The sequence below is a fragment of the Homalodisca vitripennis genome, chromosome 3 (genome assembly GCF_021130785.1).
Source record: "Homalodisca vitripennis isolate AUS2020 chromosome 3, UT_GWSS_2.1, whole genome shotgun sequence".
Classification (NCBI taxonomy): domain Eukaryota; kingdom Metazoa; phylum Arthropoda; class Insecta; order Hemiptera; family Cicadellidae; genus Homalodisca; species Homalodisca vitripennis.
The window spans coordinates 105614893-105641974 of NC_060209.1; the positions used below are offsets into that span (position 1 = coordinate 105614893).

The following is a 27082-nucleotide window of genomic DNA, read 5'->3' on the forward strand; positions in this document are numbered from 1 at the left end:
GTCCTAATATTTTGTTTATCACAACTTTATATTGTAAATTTTAATGTTTTTTGACACCAAGAAAAGAGTATTGGTCACAACTATGGAAAGGTGTTGTTTTATTTTTGTAATATATAACGATAGTTAATGTCCAACATCCTGGTACTTTTTCATTTTAAATTATTCATATCTAAATTGCTCAGTTGAACCAATTGATTTCCGCAATAAGTACACGTTTTACTTATATTAAATTATATTTTATTGCATGCATTACCAATATGTATCTGTACAACTTTCGTGGGTAATGGACCTAATTTAATTATAGGATACTAAAGGAATAATTGGGGGTTATATAGGGTGGGGAGGAGAACCAGTGACTTTATCGTGGTGAGATGATGTAAGTTATCAGGGCAACCACGAGCAATATCCTGACCCGACCGTTACTAAATAATGAGCCAGTGGTTTGTTAGAAGTGATACATGATACTGTCTTCTCACTTTCCTGCCCAGGACTGAGCTTCCTTTGTGAACTAAGGGGTCATTACAACTGCCATTTCCGTACCAAGTCATTCTTAAATTCCCAACATATATGCAAGAAATCCTATCGATATTATATTATATTTTACCTCAAAATTAATGATTTTATATTAACAATTATAAACAATTACTTAACATTCGATATTAGACTTTTTATAAAGTTAGAAGGTTTCTGTACCTTAACAATTACTTTCAATAAAGTAGTAGTTTTGAATCATAATATTTACTATTAAGCAGTTATGTGTGATGAATTCCAATGTTTTACTCAGTGAAGGTTACATGAAGTAAAAGGTTTAGCAAATTAATTAATTACTGTTATCTGCAAGTATATACAAAAGGTTAAGGAATAATTAAGGTTAAGGAGTTTTAACTTTTAATGTAGTAAAACTTAAAACTTTATAGACAAACAAAAATATGCTGTAATTTATTAAAAGGCGTTGATGTCCTTTAACTGTATGGTGGTAAGGTTACATATATAACAATGAAATAATAAATGAACATTACAACCCATTTATAGTCAGTACTTACAATTTAAATGTTTTCCTTATATCTGTTGTTTAGCTCACTCTTGAAAAGTTATTCAGTATTACTAATAAAACATTTTTATCAAAAATATGATTAATTAATTTTATGCCTTACTAAAAGTCTACCTGAAAAATAATCAATAATGCAATCGCGTAATAAATAAGTTATTAGGCTAATTGGGTAATATAAGCGAAGACATTACTTCAATTTTCGACAAATCTTATATTTATATCTATCCTTGATTTAATTTTAAAATATAATTTTTAAACTGTATCGTATTTAATTTTTCAAATAGTATTCCCTGGTTTAGTTTCTTGCAAACTTTGTTTCACTTCTTAGGATGGCTGACGTAATTAGAGTAATATTTTTCTTAGGACAAGAAGCTTATAAATTGCACTTAGTCCTGTAAGAACCTGTGCGCTGCTTCCGGAGTGACAGGATATTCAGGATGGGTAAGGTTAGGGAGTAGGGGCCGCCTCCTATCGAGATCCATGAGGAAGAATTAGGGCACTACATCTCAAAGTCATGTCCCCCCTGGAAGAAGGGGAGGCCAGCTCTGAACCAGCCTCTCCAGTCAAAATAGGCAGGGGATGGCATACCCTTGATGAGGTTAGGGAACAAACCCCACCAACTCCAACAGTCATCTCCCACAGTAGACTAGACCTATCGAATTGCCCATGAACCCCATAATCTCGACATATGCGGTTAATGATGTGCCGCTCCTGGACATCCATAAGGTTGCCCAGATTGAAGTGACACATCGGTTTTTGCTGTGCCCAGTGGTGGGTTCAACTGGAAGGTATAAACCAGCCAGAAGTGATCCCTGCTGGGTAAAAACAAAATATAATATATATATACCTTACTAGCTGTAACCTGTGGCTTCGCAATTTTCTACACAAAAAAGTAGCATAAACCAACTTCTCTAGATTAAATTTTTAAACAGGGCAGAGATGTTCGAAGGTATTTGATAGTTCTTAATCGTTCAGTAGTAAACAGTGGGATGGAGCTCTTTAAACTATAATTGTGGCCATTTTTGTGCATATCTTGAAAGTAGTATTAATAGTCTTGATTTTATTTCTGTATTTTATGAAATATCAGTGATATATCACATCAAACTCCAGAGCGGCAAAGGCCCAATATTGCAGAGCTAATTTCACTAAAGTACACAATATGAGGCAATATTAATTATTTGAAAATATTTTTAGTATGGCTGCGACCACGTGATAAAATAACTAGATAGAACTATTAGCTCCTTATTCAAAGAGTAAGTGTTCCTCACTAAATAAATCTACTGCTTTATATATTATGGAATCAGTACTAACGATAAAGTATGATTATTATATCTATCATCACTGTATGAAATCAAAACGCAAAGTAGCTGAGCCAGAACACGTGACTGGTAACCGCAATGTTATTAATGCAATAATGGGTGGCTCGGGACTGGATGTGTAGCCTGCTCCGCCTAGCTGTCCGCGCTGCGGTCTAAACCCGGCAGATAACTCAGGGTTCATTATCTATTCAGCGCTCACGTGTGGTAGGAGAGTGGGGTTTAAACTAATACCAGTGAAATAATTATAACGTGAATGCAAATAATATTCCAGCCGTATTGTGATAGCTTAGATCTATCTTACTCTGCACACCTGGCTATTTGTGGAGAGATGTATTAAGACGACAGTTTCATACCGTAGGCAGTGCCGTATTTGCATTCAGTGGTCCTATTAAATTGTGTTATATCAAATTGTGTCAAGAATGTTGTTTATCACTAGATATGAACAGGAAATGTGACATTGAAATTTGAATAGATGCTTTGGGTCATTATTTTTATTTTGAACTAAATTCAGCAGCCTATTATAACAATCAAAATTAAAACCCTAGAGATTCAAATTCATTGTTGGCGGAACCATCTGTAATAGATGAATCTCCATGAGATCTGACAAAAGTATTAGTCCAGGTTTTTACTCTAATACAATACCTACATTATCAAAATTACCACTACTCGTTTTTAAGTACTTTTAACAGTAATTTTTTTTAATTTGGTTTTATTATAGTTATTTGTATTACTTTTGAAATCTGAATAAGATATATAATTTATAGGCAATTGCAGGAATGAACAATGTGTTTACATTTTTCTGCAGTCTTTATTGGCGGTATAATCAGATTTATGTGCCATAAATGTATCTTCTGCACCTGGCAGCTCACTAAAGCTTTATACAGCATTGCTGTGCAAAATTGTCATCTCTCTAATTTTAGGTGAGAGGAACTAGAGTTAACAACAGTAATCCATTAGGAGGTACGAGCCGAGATACGCCATATTATAGGTTATGTTACATTAACGTCTCCTCCACATCTGGCAGTATACTTGGGCTGTATACAGCATTGAGTCTAATTATAAGTGACTATGATGTGGATTATGTAATATTAATCTTGTCTTTACATTTGGTAAGGACATATAATTAATATTATATTTAATGTTACATAATTTTCAGAAAAATGAAGTACACTTTAATACAGAAATCTTTTAATAAAGGTATCTGTTACAATCCTTCATCAGAAGTAAACTTGTAATTGGAAATTCATCTACAGTACTTTGTTAATGATCACAGCTGTTGTAAAATCATTGTTTGTGTATGTCCACTCGTAAATCCACATTCCATACGTTTAGAACGGATCATCCATCTACTCGTCGTGCAGAGGCTTAGCCCGATAGATTTAATATTGCTTTCCACCACACTTGCTGCCCCCTATACATTACACGAAGGAATCACGTTCGTGGAAGAAACCAATGAACCACAATCAGTGATGTATACCCATCTTGTTATACCTTATATAAATAAAACAACATATAAATATACATAAAACCCCTTTTCGAGTCACAATAACAAATACTATTATGATAGCTAGCATTTCTGTGTCACATAAAATTAAGTTCTTCATATATGCAATCACGTTTTTGCTCGGTACCTACGCTCCATAATGATACAACTTACTGATAAACGGCTGTATAAACACTTTATTCAGATGCTTCCTGTGTAGTCAGGTTTACTCTCTATTCTAGAAGCAATATCTTGTCACTAGTTCCGTTTTTTCTCGGAAGCAGTGGCTTATCGGGTGAGATATTGATCATTGACAAACTCTGGCTTACTTTTCTTTGGAACTATCAGATATCTAAGTTTTTAGTGTCTGAATTATCTTTGCTCTGTAATTTCTCTATCTCACAGTTCTTCGTATCTTTCCCTTTTGACTCGAGTACCTTGTTCTTGAACGAGAAGTACCTGTTATAATGAGAACTTCTATCCTCGCCAATCTCCGTAGGAATATATCAGACTGCTCGCTTTGCTAAGTTCGTGGATATCAAACAGGCGTGGCTGGAAATGATGTGATTCGTGATTCGTGTAAACATCATGTGTCACTCTACTCAGTCAGTACGTCAACATTCTGTGTAACATGCTCACACTTGCAATGAATCAACTACATCGTACTACGATGCATTTTAATATTGCCTTATCTGCTTTCAGGATTTCATTACAGAAATAAAGTGCGATGGATGTACAAATTTCGAACTGGTTACTTTTGAATTTAAAAATTCATAAAATACTATCCTATTTAAAATTAAACGTAATTTAAATGTCAAGGCAGAAGAGTTCAGTACTTTATTCTGGAATATTCAAATTACAACAATTTCTATAAATTTATTCTATTTAATTGATATAATAATTTAATTTAATTTATATAATTATAATATAAAATATAAATTTTAATAAATAATTTAGGTTATTGCCACTTATACAAATTTAATGAATGCATATAAATATATTTAAAATTCGTTAGTTATTTCAAGTAAATATATAAATGGAGGAAGAATTCTACAAGTTAAACATAGATTATTAACAGAATGTTAAAGATATAGTATATAATCTATGTAAAAACTTCCTAAACCTCTGTCTATTGAACTATTTTTACGTATAGACGGGACATACATGTTAGAGAAAATTATGTCTATAATACTTAACCTATCAATCGACTTTTTAATAGTTGTTCCTACGATCAAATTAATATTGAAAGTTTACTGATATTTCCTAATAATAGATATTAAACAGTTCTTACTCATCCTAAAAACTTGTATTTTTTATACGTATTAAAAAAATATTAATACGTAATAAGATAAAAATTAATCATATATATATATATATTTTGAATATGAAATTAGCACACAATAATGTATTATAATGATACAATGAAAGCAGTCTTACTATTGAATAAGTGAATGCCACCTAAGTTGCCTTTTGTATCGGAATATTTTAGCCAATTCTGCAATAATAAATGGCTGCCATTCCATCATACCCTACACCATAATATTGATATGCCTCCTGCCGTGTTCCTCCTGGGACATCGGTACAATGCATTGTGGGATTGTCGGTGATGACGTCATTCCCCACATTTCACACGCTGACTCCCCCGCCGTTACCCCTCCCATACCCTTAACATAATTGCCAGCCATGTTGCATGTGAGTGCATTGTTGCAATTTGTACCACAGTTGAGAATACAATACAAAACAAAATTAACAGTTCAAGTGATTTCATTTAAGGTCTATTAACATCCGCTGCTGTGGATTTGGAAATATTGCATTGTTTAGTTAGAGTTCGCATGATTCTGTAGTTTTTTATCAAATATATCAATCATTTTTTATTTACAATGAACTGTAAACACTATTTAATTCTGAAGTTATATCAAACATTGTAAGAGTATGTCTCTTTAAAAAATAATTTATGAAATAATTGTAATTAAATTAGCTATTTCATATGTCATATACGTATATATTTATTTACCTAGGTTATGTGATTTCAAACTAGTTGTGGAACAAAGTAAAGTAACAAGAGTAAACCTTTGAACACTTGTAGTTTTTATTTGTACAATGTACATTTCGGATTCAAAGAATCCATCTTCAGGTACTTGTAGGTTAAGGTCAATAAGCCAGTAATTATTAATTTTATTCGGTATTTTAAAAATTGAACTGTTTTTAGACACCGTTTTGAGATGATTTTGAGATGAAGGAACACAAAATTGTATGTTTTATATAGTTTAGAACGCATTGCACGTGCGTCAACATTTAGAAACCTAATTTGTGATAATAATATAATAAATTTGCAGGATCCTTTTATAAATATTTCGTATATAACTGGAATATTATGACAGTTAAATTTGTTTCTTTGATGTATAAGCCAACATTTCCTGATATGTTAATATCTAATGTGTTTGTGCATTTAATTTATTAGTATGTGGAACAAAGTGTCATCTGCTTACAATGGTGTAGCAATGTCCGACATCCTTAAAACCATTGATACACAAAGCAGTGATGTAAATATTAAACAGGTTAGAGTGTTTGTTGACACAATGAGTTTCCGGGCCTTCCAGATCATCATTTCTACAAATCGTCACTGGCCACTGAATCTCTAGAACAATACTATACGAATTAATGTGGCCGATATCACCGATATTAGAGTTCTTTAACTTCTACATTTCCGTTACAGAGAAGAGAATTTATTCAAAATTGACTTGTCGGATTCTAGACGTTTGACTACCTTAAGAAAATGGTTAGAGCTTTCCTATCTGATAAAAAGAAATGGGGTGGATTGTGGAGAAAGGATTTCTTGTCTCAGAACAATAAACCGGGGTATATTCTTCAGCTTTTGATGAGAGGAACGAGCGCAACATTGTTCACATTCGAACGCACAATGCGTTCCCAGTCCAATTATTTTTAACACTGATCATGTTTCAGATTACACTAACAAAAAGATTAACCGTTTTAATCTCATTTCAAAACACTGCTTCACTCCAGGTTTTATCGATATTAATCTCTCTGGAGTTCTGAACGTTAAAGTCAGTGAGGAAAATTAAAATCGTTGAACAAAGGAAGCAAGTTTTTTAATAAAGCATCCCTTAGGGACTTCGTTATATTCTGTAAGAAACGCAAACACTGGCATCAAGTAAATTAGTTTTATTTTTAGTGCAGGAATATGAAATCGTTAATTTAAAAGAAATCAATGGAAACTGTTTTAACTTCAAAGGAAAAGTAAATTGTTTAATAAGAAATTATCAAATAACAATTGTATGATATTGTAACTTTATTAATTACTTTTTTCTTTATAGTAGAAATAATACCATGCTTATTATTATGTACATGAAGAACGAAAACTTCTAATCTCAAAACACTCTGAAAATAGAGAAAAACAAAAGAGTAAATATTACCATTGTTCTCTTTTCTTTAAATAAAGGTTTTAATAACACGAAGTTAAATTTTTAATACGAGTTTGGGAGAAATGCATGTTTACAAAAAGTGAATTTATTAGACACCAGCAATATAATAGTATTGTATCTACTAACTTTATCTCTGTGGGACCTTCTATACAGGAACATATAAATTAAAATAACTAAGGTGAACGTTAGAAGGTAAACTTAATCCTGTTTTTTTATTATTACATAATCACTGAATTTTAAAACTGTAATAAATATTTTCAATTACAAAATGTAAGTTTGTTTCATATATAACATTATTAACTGTGTTATCTTCAAATTTAAATGTGATGTACTGTAATTTTTTACTATAATTAAATTGACATAAATTACATTCGAAGTATAAAGGAATATATAACAATTAATATTTATTAAATTAATCTATGGGCATATAACATTAATACTAGACTAGCTTACAATTGACGAAGGAAAAGTATGTGTATAAAATTCAAAACCCATTACTTTATTTTATTTTACACCAATTATATTTGTATTAAAAGAAGAATATCATTTTCATTGTTATGTTCTATTTTTAGTTGTTGGGAGTGCATAGTTTCTTTAAAGAAGTAATTTTTAAAAAGCAGGAGGAAAATGATGAAACCTGGAATTTTTTAAGAGCAGGGGGAAAATGATGAAACCTGCTCTTTGATTGTGCTGCTGTATTAAAAGGAGCGCTATGGTATCTTTCATAGTTTCGATAAGGGTGGTAAATTTCCCCAGGAAGTCCTTAATTTGCCGTTTATTTGGCGGTCTATTTAATTTAACAAATTTTAAACTTGTTGCCCTCATTGTATGCTCCCGGAGTAAAAGGCCCTCGAAGCTTAAGTGCATTGCAACAGGCTTTCCCTTACAAGATGATAAAGGTATACGACATACATATTATTTACGATAGTACATTTACAGCTTAAAGAACTGGAACAGATGAAATTATTCCAACAAATTTATATTGTGGCAGTCTAATATTATTTGCCAAAAAACCTTTTTATAAAAGATACAAAATCCTTTTTCTAGTTCATTTCTGACTGTTGCTCCTGTTATGTATGTTGTATTTTTTCTATTTTTATTATTTTCTTAGTCCACACAATCTTTTTATTTGTATAAGAGTACATCTTACTTGACACTAGTCTAAGATTTCACTGTTCTGTTGCTATGAGTCCTATCGTTTGTTTCTGGTATGTGATCTGTCGTTATAACTAATGTTGTTGATAGTCTAACTGTTGATGGTTATCTGTAATGTTTATTGTGAATGTGTTTATTGGTTATTGGAATGCAAGGTTTAATGCCTCGTATGTATACAATTTGTATCATATCTTTTGTACAAATCCATCTTGTTATTTATGTATATAAAATATTTAAACAGTGTTAACGTATAAATAAACAATAATAAATCCAACTATTGAAGTCAAGCAATGAAAAGGTGAACGTATGTTTAAAAATAGCTTTAAAATAATTTGTTAAATATCTACGTTATTTTCCAAAAATATGTAAATTTAATCTTATATTATGTTTTTTGTATAGATACAGCTGGTTTCATTTCTGTGATTAAAGTTTTCCAGTCCAAACAGCGTCAAAATATTGCTATCATAATTTAAATGTTGGAATATTTAGGCCTCACTGTAGAGAGCCATTTTCAGTTAACAACTGACAGACTAAACTGACGGTCTGTATCTTTTCGGCATATATGTCTTTAAACTTCGCTACTCTGTCTCTCTTAACCTGTCTGGGAGAGAGAAAGGGGGAATACATATATTTCCAAAGTATCGTGTTCTCATTATATTTTAGCAATTCTCTACAACACTATTTAAAACAATTTAAATTATAAAGAATATTTAGATCATTGTGTTGAACAGTTAAACTAACCAAAGACACCTTATACTCGGTTGCTCGGTTCTTTGTAAGTGAATCCGTACAATTATCGCATTAGAGTGACCTAGGTTTACTCCGATAATCGCTTAACAACTCAGTGAGAGTTGGTTCGATTATTACAATTCGATTATTACAAGTCCTGGGGGGAGATGAACGGAAGTATACACATGTGCATGGCAGTTACAGTACAGAAGACATCTCGCCTAAGGGTTCCAGAGTCTGTCCGTTCATGTGTACAAAACGTGATTTAGCTGCAAAGCTTTCCCGCTTCGGGGCGCCATCATTTCAATTGATAGTGGAGAGTATGAAGCACATTAATATACACGAATGGGCTTTAACATGATCTGAAACAATAACGAGGCTTGCACCCTGTTTGTAGCAAATTAATGTAATTATAGTTTAATTTTCCGTGTCATTTACTGGTTCCTGTAAAATATGATGTACTGAATAAACGAGTTTACAGTTTGTCCTTCGAGGTTTTTTCTAACTGAGGTATGTATTTAATGTACGTTCTACAGCCTTTTCCTCTACATCGTACGTTAGTGTAAACTTATGTTTTTACTTTTCAATGGTAATGCATTCACTTTTACTATACAAACTATGAATATTGCAAACACATGTCTGTTAAAAGTTTCAATAGAAATTGAGCAGAAACTTAAGATTTCTAAATTTGTTATAAGGGAAATTCTTTAGCAATGAAGCTAAAACATTTAAAGATTCAAAAAATGAAGTAATATTATAATATATAAATAATACCATAAAATCGTCAATGACAGCGTCATTTCTTTCCTAACTATTGACACATCAATATGTCCATCAACAACACAATTAAAAACCATATTCTTCCTAATAGACATCTTTTCGACAAAAACAAACACAATTCCTTGAAGAATTGAGGAGGCAATGACAGAAATAATTGAAACTGACAGCTGCGCCTGCGAGTTGTGGGTGGGCCACACGCACGACATGCAACCCCTATCACCTGTCAACTTACCCGAACGGACGTCTGGGCTGGCTTCTTGGTCTTCCGTGGCTTTTAGTTGCCCACTTTATTGTATTAAGGTTGATATGAGGTTTTTAAAAAGTCCAGAGGCGTTTTAATGTTATTTAGATGAAGAACAAGTATTACTACAGCATTTAAAGGCATAAACACTTAATATAGGTATTTACCCTTTAAAACCCACATTCTCACATTACATTTTGTCAAGGCTTCTTTAAAATTTTTCAATTTTTCCTATACACATGCTATTTCTCTTCACTTATTCACAAAATTCATGTATATTTGTAGTCATTATTTATTTGCTATTTGTAGGTTGTTAGATATTGATTTATGAACTTGCAAAACTACCTGTTTATGATTATAACAAGGTTTTGTATTATGCGAATTATTTTAACGATATTAACTATTACTGTAAATATAATAATATAAGAAGATGAACACGAAATTCTCTTGTTTTAATTAAATCCAATTCAATTAAAACTGTCTTTATTCACGAGTGTTTTTCTAAAAACAAAAACTAAACTAAACAGCTTTGTAAGATTATAGTTTTTATCATTGGTAAACTATAGTAAAGCCTATAAATCCAGGGATAAAAGAAATTTCATTCCTGTCTGTCTGTCAGACAATGCTAAAATCTCATATCATATCTTTATATTCAATTAATTTACAAATTTGTTCATTCTGCTATATTCTCGTAGTCATCCAAGCCTATCAGTCATCATCAGCCTGATACAACTTTTATTTCGTCTGTCGGGTGATGTAACAATGTCGTTTCTGTAGGGTGGTGCCTGTCTGTCTAACTGTCCGCAGGGCATCTTGAGAATCAAATAAACTAAAGACTTGAAATTTGGCATGCAACCTCAGCGAAACCGTGAGACTTGGTGTGGTTTATTCCTGCCTTGGTGTAAGCAAACATATTTATTTTCGGTTAGTTTTAAAATGTTCCACAATTTCTGTGGCTTAAATTTTTCAACAAACATTAAATTTTTTTGGTTGGTTTAATAAACTATAAAGTTGTTGATTAAACTAAGAAATATTTTAAATTGTCATAACATTAGGTTTTAATTTTTGATAAGGCTAACTTTCTTTTTAATTGTGATAGTAATTTTCTAGAGTTCTTATACATACATTAGTACAAAAATCATTATTTAATCAAAATAAAGGTTAAGAATATATTTTTTGTAGAGTGCATATTTATAGATGCCTAATGTGGAAATACACATGTTAACAGGTCAACCAACCTAAGCCCTAATCGAATGAATCTCAGTATATGGTTATAAATGTTTAATAAACTAATCGTATTAATGGCTGAGCGTTAGCGCACGATATGCCGAATGCAAAATGACCAATAATCTTTAAATTTTGCATTAGCAGTATTTATATGTAGGCAACACTGAGTTTGAGTTGGTGCATATCAATTTATGAAATTAGGCCGAATCTTAGCTATTATTTTAAAATAAATCACATGCGTAATCATGATGTCATCGGTACAATAGCAGTATAAATATTTTTTTTTTTAGTCTGAGTACAATGATTTTTACAGTACATGTGACTTATTAAAAAATATATCTTATTTATACAGTAAAAAATATTACAGTGACAAGTCGATCTTTAAATGTCCTTGACAAGATTTAATTTCATCACACTCTCGCGTTACAATGCCCTTTATTCCTCCTCGGAACTTTTTGGTATTTAAAAACTGCTATGAAACGTAACTCAATGACAAAAATGTAAATGTATCATGTGGTAAGATATTTTGAGAAATATATATATAGAAAAATAAATATGTGTGGCAACATTTCTTGGGAAAGATTTCATCTGTGGGCTTTTAATTTGGCATGAGACGTTATTTCCAAATAGACAAAAATGAGTTTTACAATGGTGCATAACCATGGAATTTGGCTAGCGTCATCCAGATCCAAGCCTATCAGTCATCATCAGCCTGATACAACTTTTATTTCGTCTGTCGGGTGATGTAACAATGTCGTTTCTGTAGGGTGGTGCCTGTCTGTCTAACTGTCCGCAGGGCATCTTGAGAATCAAATAAACTAAAGACTTGAAATTTGGCATGCAACCTCAGCGAAACCGTGAGACTTGGTGTGGTTTATTCCTGCCTTGGTGTAAGCAAACATATTTATTTTCGGTTAGTTTTAAAATGTTCCACAATTTCTGTGGCTTAAATTTTTCAACAAACATTAAATTTTTCTTTTGAAACAATGTTAAACTTTTATTTTGTTTTCAATATCTAAGTACAAAAATATATTGTGCTAACATGTAACAATAATATTTTTAAAGTAGAACGCAGCACAGTGGCGCGAACATTAATTATTCAATAATGACCTCGGTGGGTTGAATTTGCAGCAGCTGTCAGCGTGGTAGCGAATTATTCCATGTGAAAACTCCAGCCAGGGGACTGGAACTCAATTCGGGAGAGGTGGATTAGTCAATTTAGTCACCGCCACATATTAATTGTCCTTTACAAATTTATAGAGTGTGTACATTTAGAACGGATTCTGTTTCTAGTAATATGCATTCAACTTCAAATTATACAAATTTAAATTAATTTGGTAAGCTGTTTATCCATGGTAATTTCAGATCACTCTGTTCGTCGTGTAATATTGCGAAAGTCTAAGGTCTTACACAGTAAATGTACCCTACCGCGTCTGTTAGATTAAAATGTAAGAAAAAAATAAAATTGTTTAAAAAATAATATTATTGCCTGGTTACCTGTTTATGAAGAGTATTTTGTAACTAAACGTAATTTATATATAAATAGTTTCCTGACTGGCTGACTGATTTATCAACTCCCAACAAAAACCATGAAAGATGGAAACGTTAAATTTGGAACACAGACTTAACTTGTGGCCTGGAGGTGCACTAAGGAAGGATTGTTCTTTACGGCCTCAGGGCTCTAACTTACTGTCCTTAAAGTTGCGAAAATTCCCGTAAAACATGCATTGCAGTAAACGAACGTAATTATTTTTCTTGGAAGTTCCTTTTGATTTAATTAAGATATTTTGTGCAAACATCGTAATATGATTTCACAATATTATGTTGTAGTTAATTTCACTTAATGTTAATATTATTTACATGAATACTCTAGAAACCACAGGGAATGCTTGATAGTAAAAGCACTTCTTATTTAAACCCTCTGATATCGCTGTAAAGAAAAATTTTCTCCAGATAAGAAAATTTTAAGTGGTTATCAGTACTTGCAGTAATGCAGATATCAAAGATAAAATTGCTATCTAAATGTTCGACATGTGTAAGAATGTTATAAAACCTAGCTTAGGTGTTTTTACAGAATTAGGCTTCTCAGAACAGTGAATGTATATACGATTATATATAAAATGTATATATATATATAATAATTTATTAAATATATATATATATATATTTATTTATATATATATATATATATATATATATATATATATATATATATATATATCCTTTATTATATATATAGGTATACCTTAAACCTGAAGAAAATTTTAAGGGCCGTAAATAGCAAATTTTTTACTAATGTAAGGTTTTCAGAACTACGTATATACATTTACTTGATCAGGTCAACAAGACAAATACAAACTTGATGTGGTGAGTGTATTGCATTCGAACCAGAATTGCTCATACACGCACAAAGCCTAAAATAAAAACCAACTCCAACTTAGCTTATCATCGGAAACGCTTGACCATGAACATTGTATTAATATATGTCTAAACCACGCCTACTTCTTTTTCAAAATTACATAAAGCTCCACCATTTATTACATGATAAGTGCGCTAACTCAAAAGCTACGAAGTTCTACTTCAGAATTCCTCCACTCTGGCCTAAAATAGTACAATCGCTACTGTATCTTTGGAGCCATCTTAGTAAACTCATTGAGTATTGAAGAGAAATTTGAGTTATTTCACAGGTTTCTTCACACTTCGACTTCAGGGCCTAAAACACTACCCTTTAAACATAAGTTTGAAATGGGTCCGGAGATCATAATATCTTTCAATGACGATCTCAGGAGTGTTTTAAAATCCGTGTTTTCAGGAGGAAATCGCTTGCGACACCACGAGTAACTGCTTGAATTGAACAAAAGTTTAATAAGCTTTAAATTAATTCGAACACAAAAACCAGATTATTTGCTACTTTGATATATGTGCTCAAACGAAATAAACGTTAATGTTGTTTTAGAATCCTATTATAGTGAAACGTTACTAATGCTAACAGACAAGTGCAACTCAAGCACAAACCGTTCCTTATTGTAAACTGTGTAATTGCAGCGTTAGCTTACTGAAGGCAGCCAGACATTACAGACATATTACGTGCTGTCTAATTAGTACATGATACTTCCCTTATTGTCGTATACTTCCCTTCGCTATTCCAGTTCTCGTCATCTGTAACACACTTTATATAGTTCCTAGGATAATCTACACTGTTTGTTGGTTTTTGAAGAGAGAATTTAAATAAAATAATGTATAATATTATTAAAAATAATCTAGATATCAAAAAGGAATGTGTGTACAATTGTAAATCAGTGTCATATCCTATCTTGGATCACGATTATATACACACAATAATGTAATGTTATTGCTGATCTTTTGAAATAGGTTGTCTAAATTATAGCAACCTATTTTATATTAATTAGTTTTTGAATCTTTTGAGTGTGTCTTTCTCTTTGAATATGCGTGTTAATAAATGTGCAACTATTATTTGTAGTGCGGTGGTATAGTATCGTCAATCAACCTTTATGCTGCAGTAAATTGACAAACATAAATAATCCATATATAATAAATGTTTTTCGGAATAGCATATCTTGTACAAAACCAACATTAAATCTTTTTCTAAAACGAACTTCTTTTTTGTTAGAAAGGCAAGTGTTTTTACGAAATAACACCTAATGATTACAAAGATACATTAAAAATCCTAATTAAATAAATGTATATTTTACACTCAAAATATGCCAACAATTAACTCTATGATCCTGACACTAAATAAGCCAATATGACTAAAGGACTATGGGTATTAGAACACCACACTACGCATCTCATTCGTTGAGGTTGCATGTAAAATTTCAACTCTGTAGTTCACTTCATTCTTGAGATGTTCTGTGGAGTTCTGTTAGTACAAGCGGATAATCACACAGAAATTAAGTTTTTACATCCTCCCAGCAGACAAGAATTCTGTCAGCCTACTGAATGACAACCTTTAATGATGCTCAGCTAAATTCCATGTTTGATCATGCACTATATCACAGGACATTGTCTAGGTCGAAAATCCATGCAAAATTATAAAGTCTTAGATAAAATGTTTCTCGAGATATATAGGAATTCATTTAATACATTCACTTTTTGTATAATAAGTTAGGTTTGATAGCAATGTTTAAATAATAAGGGCTCACGTGTGATAGAGAGCGAAAGATGTACGCAAGAGTGCAGTACAATAGAATATTCTTACTGACATTTAACATTCACTTTACAGTCAAATGTTTTATTTGTACTGTATAAATAAGCTACATGTGCTAATACGTCAATGTTAAAATCTCATATGATTGTACTCGGCTTGTTTCAAATTTATTTATTCCCCTACTTTCTCGTTGCCATAATGGTTACCCATAAACCAATGTAAAACTATTTGCTAACGCTCTGCCAATTTCTATGAAGTTGCCAAAAAGGATGCACCATATTCGAACTCAGTATTGCATAAGTTGAAATAAAGCTCCATGCATAATAAATTATAATAATATGTCTATAGGTTATTTCGTTTTCAAGATTTCGTGCAGATTGATAGAAACACATACACAGAAATTAAATTTTCCCTTGCCACTAGTGATTAACGAGTGAACTGGCAATGTCTTATGTTAACAGGATACGAGCCCCGATGTTTGATCCTAGCGGAATATACAGAATATTACATAACTCTTAACATGCTATGTTAATCGTACCTTTCTACAACTTTACAAGTGCCACCAGATATCGGTTTACGGACGACTACATCGTGTATCCTCGTCCTCGTCAACTTTCGTGGCACGCTACCTCTAAATCAGGTCCTATATCATTTTGTTTCCATTTTCAAAATTCTCATTTTACCCCCTTGTTCAATATTTAGTATTCAATAGGATTATTACACAAACATTCAGTAAGCAAATAAAAACAACATTGTGACGCTTTTCGATCTTACATCGTTGTTACAGCAGTACAGTGATGGATGTTTCAAGCACTAAATGTTGTGTGCCGTGACTATGTCGAAAGACCAAATACACGCTGACACGGAATCAAAACATTGTTTATGCCATTGTTTAGGCGTAATGGTACGTTCAAGTGTGGACAGGAACGAAGCAAACAGCAGGACTAAGTTACAGGACTACTAGTAATATTTATAACATCATCGTTATCTGGGTAAAAGTCAGTTTATTGTAATTAGCTTTTCTTCCTTTTTAATATACTTTTGAAAATACAATTTTAATTCACGTTTAGCTTCTCAATAAGCCCATAGTTTTTCGTTTCTTCATTTTTCAAATTTTCCTATGTCTAATTCTGTACCTTTAAACCCAGTATTAATTTTAACACTTTAAGCCCATCCCTAATACTACTAATTTTCCACCAGGTGTCAAAGCGAAAGTGGATCTCTGTTACATTTTCTTGGTTTTTATTTCATTTGTAATTTTTATATTGGCCAAAGTAAATCTTTTCTAGAGTCATGCTGTGGTTTGCATTTTATCAAAATACATTATGTCATTAAATATACACATTTACGAACAATAAGCTCTCAATAGAAATAAAATATGTCTGTTAATATTTGTCTCCCACCGCATAATATTAGTTTGTGCATTAAAAATATATACTGTTTCTTTGCTTTTTATGGATTTAACAGGAGTACAAAAGTGGATTCATTACTTTGATTTAATTCTATACAGACTATAAATTTCTAATTTTTTTCTAAAAATAAATTTCAAAATTAATTATTTTAAAATAATTTGAATCAATGGAAATCCTAGATCCATTGGAACTATGTGCGTCATAACTAATTTAATCTAAAATTGCTGTTTAGCGATGAAATTGGTGATTTTGCACTGTGAAAACATTTGCTAACTATTAAATATTCCACGAAAATATTATTGTGAACAACATGTTATAATAAATTGTGACGTTAATTACATTGTTTTGAAGATGCACAAATAATTATTAAACTAATTTTCAATAAATATTGTAAAGCAAGAGATTCAAATCGTATGTGTTCATTAAAGTATTGGCACACTAATAAATCCACACATTTTCACTATAGTAAACTTTATTAATGCAATCTTCTTAATTTATAATAATTGGCAGTTCCAAATACATTTTTTTTAATGTAGTTGAAGAAATATTTTCTAAAAGCTAAACCTAATTTAAATATAGTAACTAAATATATACAAATTTAACAAATAGTATATAACCAATCCCCATAAATATACTGCTTAAAATGATTAGCCTTGCCCTAGTATGTATGTCCTATGAAGCCGGGCTTAGGGGAATATAGTACAGGTAAAATATTACGCAAGTGATTTATTTTATTGTATTAATCATTAAATCTTACTAAAACAAGGGATTACAATAAATGTTCTGATTATTTATCTGGTGAACATTTGATTGTCCGCATGTAGTTATTCACACCTTTGTCACAACCAATAAATATGTTGTTATGAAACCCTATAGCACTAAATAATTGGTAGCACATCAATGTGCAACATGCTTAGAAGATCTCATACAACATAAGGTGTGCTAGACGAGGTATATCACTATTCATTGGCTGAAGGCTTAAACTATTAGTAAAATTCAACTTATTCATCTATATTTTAATTAATTTAATGTTCAATTCAATATTCCAAAGGTATATCTTATATGTTTCCCATATTGCGTATCTCAGTACAGTGTTTTGTGTATAAATAATAAAAATATTATTTTATACTTCCAGAGATAATGACGTACCAAAGTACCAAAATATTTGAGTGCGTGGCGGTATTCACATTTCGGAACCGGCCATTATATTTGACATGGAAAGCCACCATTCTCTACTTTAAAATAAAACTCACTATTTTTTGCTTCATAAATGTTGGGAAAGAACAAATTGTCCAGATAGAAATAACTAAGCTAATATAATTGTATACATTTTACACTAATACAACCTATGTATGTTAACTGCCAAGTTTTCCATTCTTATTATAAATGTTAATTTATCCAGACACTTATTGTTTAATGTGTATATTTTATACCTAGAAACAGTTTTTTTGTGTTCCCTTAGGACAAAAAGTTGAAACCCTTTGATTTTACATAGGCTACTCCTAAAAGGGTCTTTGCGCTGCTTTTGAAGTGACAGGGTATTCAGAATGGGTAAGGCTGGAGGTAAGGGCAGCCTCCTGTCGAGAAGAATAAGAAAAGATTTTGGGCTCTAATCTCAGTCATTTCTCTTTGAAAGATGGGAAGTCCAACTATGAACCAAACTCTCCAGTCAGAGCAGGCAGGGATTACATGCTCTTACTACTAGGAAAGCAACTGCCCACTAACTTCAGCAGTCTTCCTCCACAATAAACTGGACCTATCGATCTACCCTAGCACCCCAATATCCAGAAATTTGTGGTTCGTGATGTGCCGCTTCTTGATACCCATAGATTTGCCAGGTTTAAGTGATAAAAAGGGTTTTTGCTGAACCCATTGTACGTTCAATTGGAAGCTATAAACCAGCTATGAATGAACCCTCCTGTGGAATTTAAAATTTTACAGCACATATTGATCACTTAATCTGTATAATGATGATATATTCATTTACGCGTGTGTTATATATTAGTTAAAAATAAAGATATTTCGTGCAATAGTATAAGAATAGCTTAGAAGCCAATAAGCTTAAAAAATAATATTAAAAAACTTAATAAATTTTCAAAAAAGCTATTTTTATCCTAATCTCAGTAGTACAAATCTCATTCGGAATTCTTTCTATAAAGAGAGCACTCATGAAAGTTTTAATAAATAAATGAATATTCTCTTTAATTAAATATTGCAATATTCCAGGTGATTGAACAGTAGTGTTTGCTTCATGAGTAAATTGGTTAGAATCGAGTAACGCCACATCAAAGCTCACGATAAATAACCATATAGACGATACAGTGTAGTTTCAGCATACATGGACTATTTACATAGTAGATGAAGCATCGTGTAGTATGATGCTACAATTAACATGGGTACGTCTAGCGGTCGTGTCTGACAATGTCGGTTATAGTTGACATGGCCACTAGTGTAGAGTTTCAGCACCGCATTTGTAACCTACATGCTGTCGTATGTACCAGACCAGTGTATGCCTATACCTTACAAAGATACAGCTGTACTACTGTGTGGGAATATGTACAATTAGTGGTGGTTTTGTGGTTACACTACTACCAATCGAAGGTGGGCATAATTTGACATATTTTATAGAATATATAGTCAATATTCCTTGTATACAATTATATTACACCTGTAGAAAATACTTTAAAAGGTAACCGCAAAATTAATGAAATGCTTTAGTAAATTCACTCGAGAGACATATGAATTGAAAAATGTAATTTCTGCGTTTCTGTCTGTTAACACGACATCTTGAGAACGAACTAACCTATAGAACAGAAATTTTGCTTTAAAGGTCATTTCTATACAAGAAACATATATTACGCTATAAATACAACTATAAGCCAATAAAAATACGTATAGGACTATGACGATTTGGGATATGTCCAATGTCGAAATGAATCTTTAGTGAAGAACGAATAATTGACTTACGTACCAATAGATTGTAATTTAGGGGGATGTAAAAACAACGATTTTATCTTTAGATTTAAAAATATTTCATAAAAACTCATTCTAAAATAGGCTAGATCGAATACGATGGTGGTGCACATCTGCCAATGTGATTTGGCTAAGTGTTAAACAAGCCTATTGCTCATTTTTAAACACAAGTCTTGATTATAGTTATGTTTAAAATTGATACATTTTTGATACAATATAGTTCTATACAAGTTTGATAGAGTAATATTCTTTAGAGTAAATTACTTAAACGGCGTATATGTTTACACACACACACACACACACACACACACACACACACACACACACACACACACACACACACACACACACACACACACAACACACACACACACACACACACACACACCACACACACACACACACACACACACACACACACACACACACACACACATGTATGTTTGTTTTTCTTGTTTGATTTGTTACCTATTTTTTATGTAATAATTTATGTAAATATTTAAACAAGTTATATTTATCTGAAGAAGTGTATCTATAAATGTTTTGAACCAATATACCGTGGTTTATTTGTTGGAAGAAAATAACCTGATTCTGTATATATATATACGATATTGTATTTCTTTCACGATACCAACTACACTAAGTCTTGGTGTTTAATATTTTTGATTAAATATTAAAGTCCTAACTATGGAAAATCTTAGAAATCATTTAAATCAAATACACAATCAGGGTTAGAACCCTGATATTTTATCAATATTTTACACTGCGACGAATAAATTTCTGTTCATTATCATCATGTACTACAGCTACTGAAGTGCAGCTGTCACGTTACATAGTATACTGCAGCTGTAGAAGTACTGTCAGTAATCATCGTCTACTACAGTTAGTGAAATGCAGCTGTCACGCAACTTCATATACTACAGCTATAGAAGTTCTGTTACATCATCATGTACTACAGTTAGTAGAGCGCAGTTGTCACGTAACATCTTATATTACAGCTATAGAAGCACTGTCAGTTATCATCATGTACTACAGCTATTGAAATGCAGCTGTCACGTTACATAGTATACTGCAGCTGTAGAAGTACTGTCAGTAATCATCATCTACTACAGTTAGTGAAATGCAGCTGTCACGCAACTTCATATACTACAGCTATAGAAGTTCTGTTACATCATCATGTACTACAGTTAGTAGAGCGCAGTTGTCACGTAACATCTTATATTACAGCTATAGAAGCACTGTCAGTTATCATCATGTACTACAGCTACTGAAGTGCAGTTGTCACGTTACATAGTATACTGCAGCTGTAGAAGTACTGTCAGTAATCATCATCTACTACAGTTAGTGAAATGCAGCTGTCACGCAACTTCATATACTACAGCTATAGAAGTTCTGTTACATCATCATGTACTACAGTTAGTAGAGCGCAGCTGTCACGTAACATCTTATATTACAGCTATAGAAGCACTGTCAGTTATCATCATGTACTACAGCTATTGAAATGCAGCTGTCACGCAATATCGTATACTACAGCTATAGAAGTGTTGTCACATCATCACGTACTACAGCTGGTAGAGTGCAGCTCTCACGTAACATCATATATTACAGCTATAGAAACACTGTCAGTTATCATCATGTACTACAGCTATTGAAATGCAGATGTCACGCAATATCGTATACTACAGCTATAGAAGTACTGAAACATCATCATGTACTACAGCTGGTAGAGTAAAACTGTCACGTAAAATCATATATTACAGCTATAGAAACACTGTCAGTTATCATCATGTACTACAGCTATTGAAATGCAGATGTCACGCAATATCGTATACTACAGCTATAGAAGTACTGTCAGTTATCATCGGATACTACAGCTAGTGAATTACTGTCAGCTAACCTCGTATACTACAGCTAATGATGAAGTACTGCCAGCTTACATATAATAACACAGATAATGAAGTACTTTCAGTTCACACTGCATACTACATCTAGTGAACTATTGTCAGTTCATCGTTGTTTACTAAAGCTAGCGAACTACTTTCACTTAATATCGCATAGTGTAGTTGGTTAAGTTCCATTGGTTCAGCTGACAGTATCACCTAAATTGTCCGAAATAGTCAAGAACTTTCCGGGAAACACAATTGAATACTAATTTGAATAAAGTAATATTGGAGAAGAATTTGAATAGAAACCGTTTTAGTTGTACTCATGCAATAATGGTGTTAGTTTTTATGAATTTACAAATAAAAGATTTTCATTAGAGGCTAACAAATATTTGTAATTGTTTTTGTATATAATCCTTGAAACATTACATAATTTTATAAAACACAAATCAATTGCATAATGCAATTTACTGAGAGATATGTTTTCCATCCGTTTGTATTTCAGTATAAGCGATTAATAAATATTATGTTATTTGAAAATGATCAGAACGTAAAAACAGATTAAATAAGAATGAAGTACTAAATGTCGTAACAGAGAAACCGTTTAATTTAGGTTATAAACATTCTCAACGTGAATTTCCATTTCAGTGGGTGGCATTTGGGAAGCACTTTTCCCCATTGTTGACAAACAATACGCTCCCAGTTTTAGATTAAAAGCGGTGAGCTTATCTTAGAAATCTGCTTTATTCATAATACAATGAGAAATATTAGGCCGCATTCAACTCACATTCTTTTGTGAAGGCTTCTCGATTACTGTATCGAAATCGTGATAAAACATTTTTATTAAAAATTACTCCCTTGTTCACTGAAAATATCCAGTGTCTCAATGTGAAGGTGTGATCTGCAATGCAATATTCGCTTCAAATATAACAGATCAAAGAGTGAAATAAGTTGAACTTATTTCAAATTACTCATTATAAAGTTTTCTAATTTCTCAAACACTTTGGTTCGTTAATCTATGTGTCAGTAGCAAATATATTCTAGAACAACTACTATTAAACGTTATTTTAATGCTCATTAATAATTTAAGATCAACTTAAAATAACTAAGTTGGTACTTTTCTATTCAAACACGCATAAAACGCATACGAGCACATCTCTTGTATGCACACTGCCTACCCCACATGTATTAGTTACTCTAATCAATACATACTTTGTACCTGTTCGTTATGCTTCTGTGTTTCCCCATTTATGCATATCATATTACAATGTTATGCTATTGTTTATTATATTTAATGTATTGCATTAAGTTTAAAAATAATGTTGCTAATATTATTGTTATTGGGTTGATAGTCAAACTGCAGTTATATTATAGCTACTTTTATATATTGTATCATACTAAGCATTATTTATTACTTAACACTACTTTTACTATCAACTATTATTAATTAATAATCTTTTTTGTCACCTTGTGGGGTGTTAAGAGCCCGAATGAAAAGATTGTTGCGTTAATCGACTTTTGTTACTTAGTTTAGTAAAGAGATTGAGAACAAATTAGCTTCACCAACTATCTCAAAAATTTACTTAAAAATGTATGTATAACACGCATTATCCTGTACCGAGTGTTAACACGTAGCACCTACACAAGTTTGGGGTTTGATAAAAAAGTGGCCATGCCGGATGCTAATTGATTAATTATATAGTAAAATAAAAATATTCAAAAAAAAGCGTTACAAACTAGTGTTTCCATGAATTCAAATAAATCTGGTATCACAAGTTTGAATCTCCCAGTTCTAAATGCCTGTGACATGGCATAGACAAAGAAAGTAACGTAACACCTCCTTCCCCTTACCGATACAGACTGAGATATTCACGCCATTCTTACACCAGTAAACCTTACTCAGCCATACGTATAATATTGTTAGCAATGTACCAGTGACCCAGAGGGCCCGTGTGACAGGAATTGCTACATTATTTATCAGCCGCTTCAGACGGGAACACCTGCCTAGCGATGTCTTATTCATGCCTGTCGTACGTTCAAACGACCGCCCGCCCCCCGGATAATCGATATGTCACATTCTCCACTCGCCTCACTCCCTACTCACAACTTTCTCGATTTATGCAAGTTTTATGTTCTTCTCACTACGAGAACTCGCTCTGTAACTTGCTGATTGACTGAGAAAGTGGCCACTAAATTTGTAAGTGCATGTCATTGCTTTGTCAGGTTAAATGTGCTTTTAACTTTTGAATAGGAAACCGTTTACTTTATATGAGTGTTAAATAAATAATGAAACAGCTTAATAAGTGCATCTCATTTGTGAGTCCTATTTATCACGATTAATATTGTAATTTCAAAGCAATGTTATGTTATGAAATGATATTTACAAACAAGCTAATTGCAATAAATTTACAATTCTCAAATTGATTCTAAGTTACTGTAATGATAATGCTAGTGGTGCAATTGTAAATACAATATTAATATGCCGATTAAAAGGACTGGGATAAATTAAATAATACATAAACAAAATCACATTAATTAACTTATCATAATTATTATACATTGTTCTACTAAAAACTGTGAAACTAATAGATTTTCTGCTGTTGTTGCTATTAATGAACTACTTTTAAAATCGTAATATGACGAGCTGTCTTTCGATAAAAACGGAACTATATATTTGGCTTACGATTGGTGGACACTTCAATTTTTATTTACATCTGTTTAAATAAATAATAGGTGTATAATTTTGTAGTACTTGTGTATAGACTATAATTACTAGAAACTGTATATTACTTTAAACACTTCATTAACAACGAATTAGCAAGTTCCCGCAATTAAGTAGTGTACAGCAATATCATCCTTCTAATATGCATACTCAAAACCTTACTTAACTCTTTTATTAACAGAATATAAAATTATAGGCATTTTCAGTAATAAATTCATTACGAAATAATTAATATTCTAAAATAAAGCAGCATTCATTACGAATATTAATGAATTCCTTTACAACATTTCTGAACATTTTTACACGTGTTATAAAAAAAGCTTTGTCTACATCTTTAGCTTTAATATTATGGGATGTGTGCCATAAAACAATCATTTAAAATTATGTTATTTTGTGTTCAGCTACACTAATCCTTTCTATTGTTTTGGGCTTTAACGAAACTTAAGGGATCTTTACTGTCATAAGGAGCACTTGTAGGCATTGTTATACATTGTTATATTTTTTTTATATAAATTTAATGTGGAAGTATATAAAAAATGTCTGTTCCACTAAACATTGTTGTATGAACATTGTCAGAGACAATTTGTACGGATATTGTTAAATGCATATCACGCCCAGATTAAACTATATCAATCCAAGGCAAGGCGGTAAATCACATAGTTTCTTTTGCTTTGTTGTCTAAAGAACATTTGTACCCCTAAACATTTTTTATGAATATTGTCAGAGACAATTTGTACGGATTTCTATTTTTGAATGCAGATCACGCCCAGATTAAACTATTGCAATCGAAGGCAAGGCGGTAAATCACATCGTTTCCTCTGCTTTGTTGTCTAAAGAACATTTGTACCCCTAAACATTGTTTTATGAACATTGTCAGAGACAATTTGTACGGATTTCTATTTTTGAATGCAGATCACGTCCATATTAAACTATAGCAATCCAGGACAAGGCGGTAAATCACATCTTTCCTTGTGCTTTGTTGTCTTTTCACATCGTCGTGTAGACAGTTAGTTGTTAAGCAGAGAGTCTTTTGTCTCCTGAACGTGTGATTTTATCTCGCTCTTTTTATCGTATGCCTTTACTATGGAACGTGTTCTTGCTTGAATATTCCCCCTGGTGTGATTTAGATAAGATGTTTTCAAGAAGTGAACGTCAGATAGAAGACACAGGACCTGGACAGCCTCGGGAAGATTTACATTAAACTAATGGCTACAACTTTACCTTCTTTGCGATGTAATAAGACCGATGCCAGTTGTACTCGTCGTTATATACCATTGCTTAGTGTGAAATGTAATCCAAGAATATTTATCTGTATCATAGTAGGAACAAAGACTTAATAACACAACTGTATCTAAATTACAAACATAGATCTGTTAGTAAACTTTAATTAATCTTTACTTACAAAACTTAATAAGAAATGCCAATTTTAAAATTAAATGTTCGAAAAAGTATAAACGTCAAAATAAGCATAAGGATGTAAATTAAGGATATTTTCAATTGATTCGAAACTTTAAATTAAAGTACATAACATTTATAAATATCTCATTGTGTACTTGTTAACACCATACTAAACCCTAACCAGCCAATAATAAAAAATATTTAATGAAGGAAAATTGTTTAAATTTTGTATGTGCGATGAAAGTTACTTTTTTTAATATCTATAATGAACCAACACAAACCATATAATGAATGGTAATGTTGAACTATACCAATGTTGAACATGCCATATATGAACATATGCCATATATCTATGAACAGCCTGGAACCGCAATATATTCCCCATAGAAAACCTGTGTTTAACCTTCCGTAAGTTATTCAAATACTCTAGGTTTGTTTTCGATCTATATTAGAATTTATGTAGGTTAAAGTGACCATGGATGCAAACTTGTTCCCTTGCAAGTAAGTATTTCAATGGTATTTTCTTTAATTGCAGCATATTACATTATTGATTAACAAAATTACCAACAACTAACTAACTTTTTAACTAACTATTCAAGCAAGTTACACCATCAAATTTTTTTAAACTAATACTTTATAATAAATTCAATGTTAAAATTAGTAATGCAATTTTAATTTTAAAATTATTTTTGCACGCTTCAACAGAAGCATTGGTTCTCCCTAATTCATTGCTCAGAATTCTTCATGACCAACATTGGAAAACGTATTCCCAATGAATTCAAATGTATTATGTAATTCAAACCACAATATAGTAGTATGAAGGTACGCCTATAATAATAACACTTCTGAAACAACTTGGCACTCAAGGTGGGTGAAAATAAAAGGAAAGTTGAACCGGGCACGTCGTTAGTTATAATGACTTTCGTGAAAAACACTCCTCGCTTTCTTTTGTCGTTTCTTTAGTGTAGCTATTATAACATTTAAGGTTTCGTATATCATATAATCCCGATCAAACCAGATTATTTACAATACAAAGAAAGTACCCTTCATTTATTCACCCTTAAAGTGCATTTCATAGTTTAACACTATGTAATATAA

The 27082-nt window shown here is 31.9% G+C and overlaps 1 protein-coding gene across 13 annotated transcripts in view; it reads left to right on the top strand.

The window, feature by feature from the left end:
- LOC124357269 (CUGBP Elav-like family member 1) overlaps positions 1-27082 on the top strand; it is a 1015984-nt gene that overhangs the window by 511471 nt on the left and 477431 nt on the right. The window lies entirely within an intron of this gene.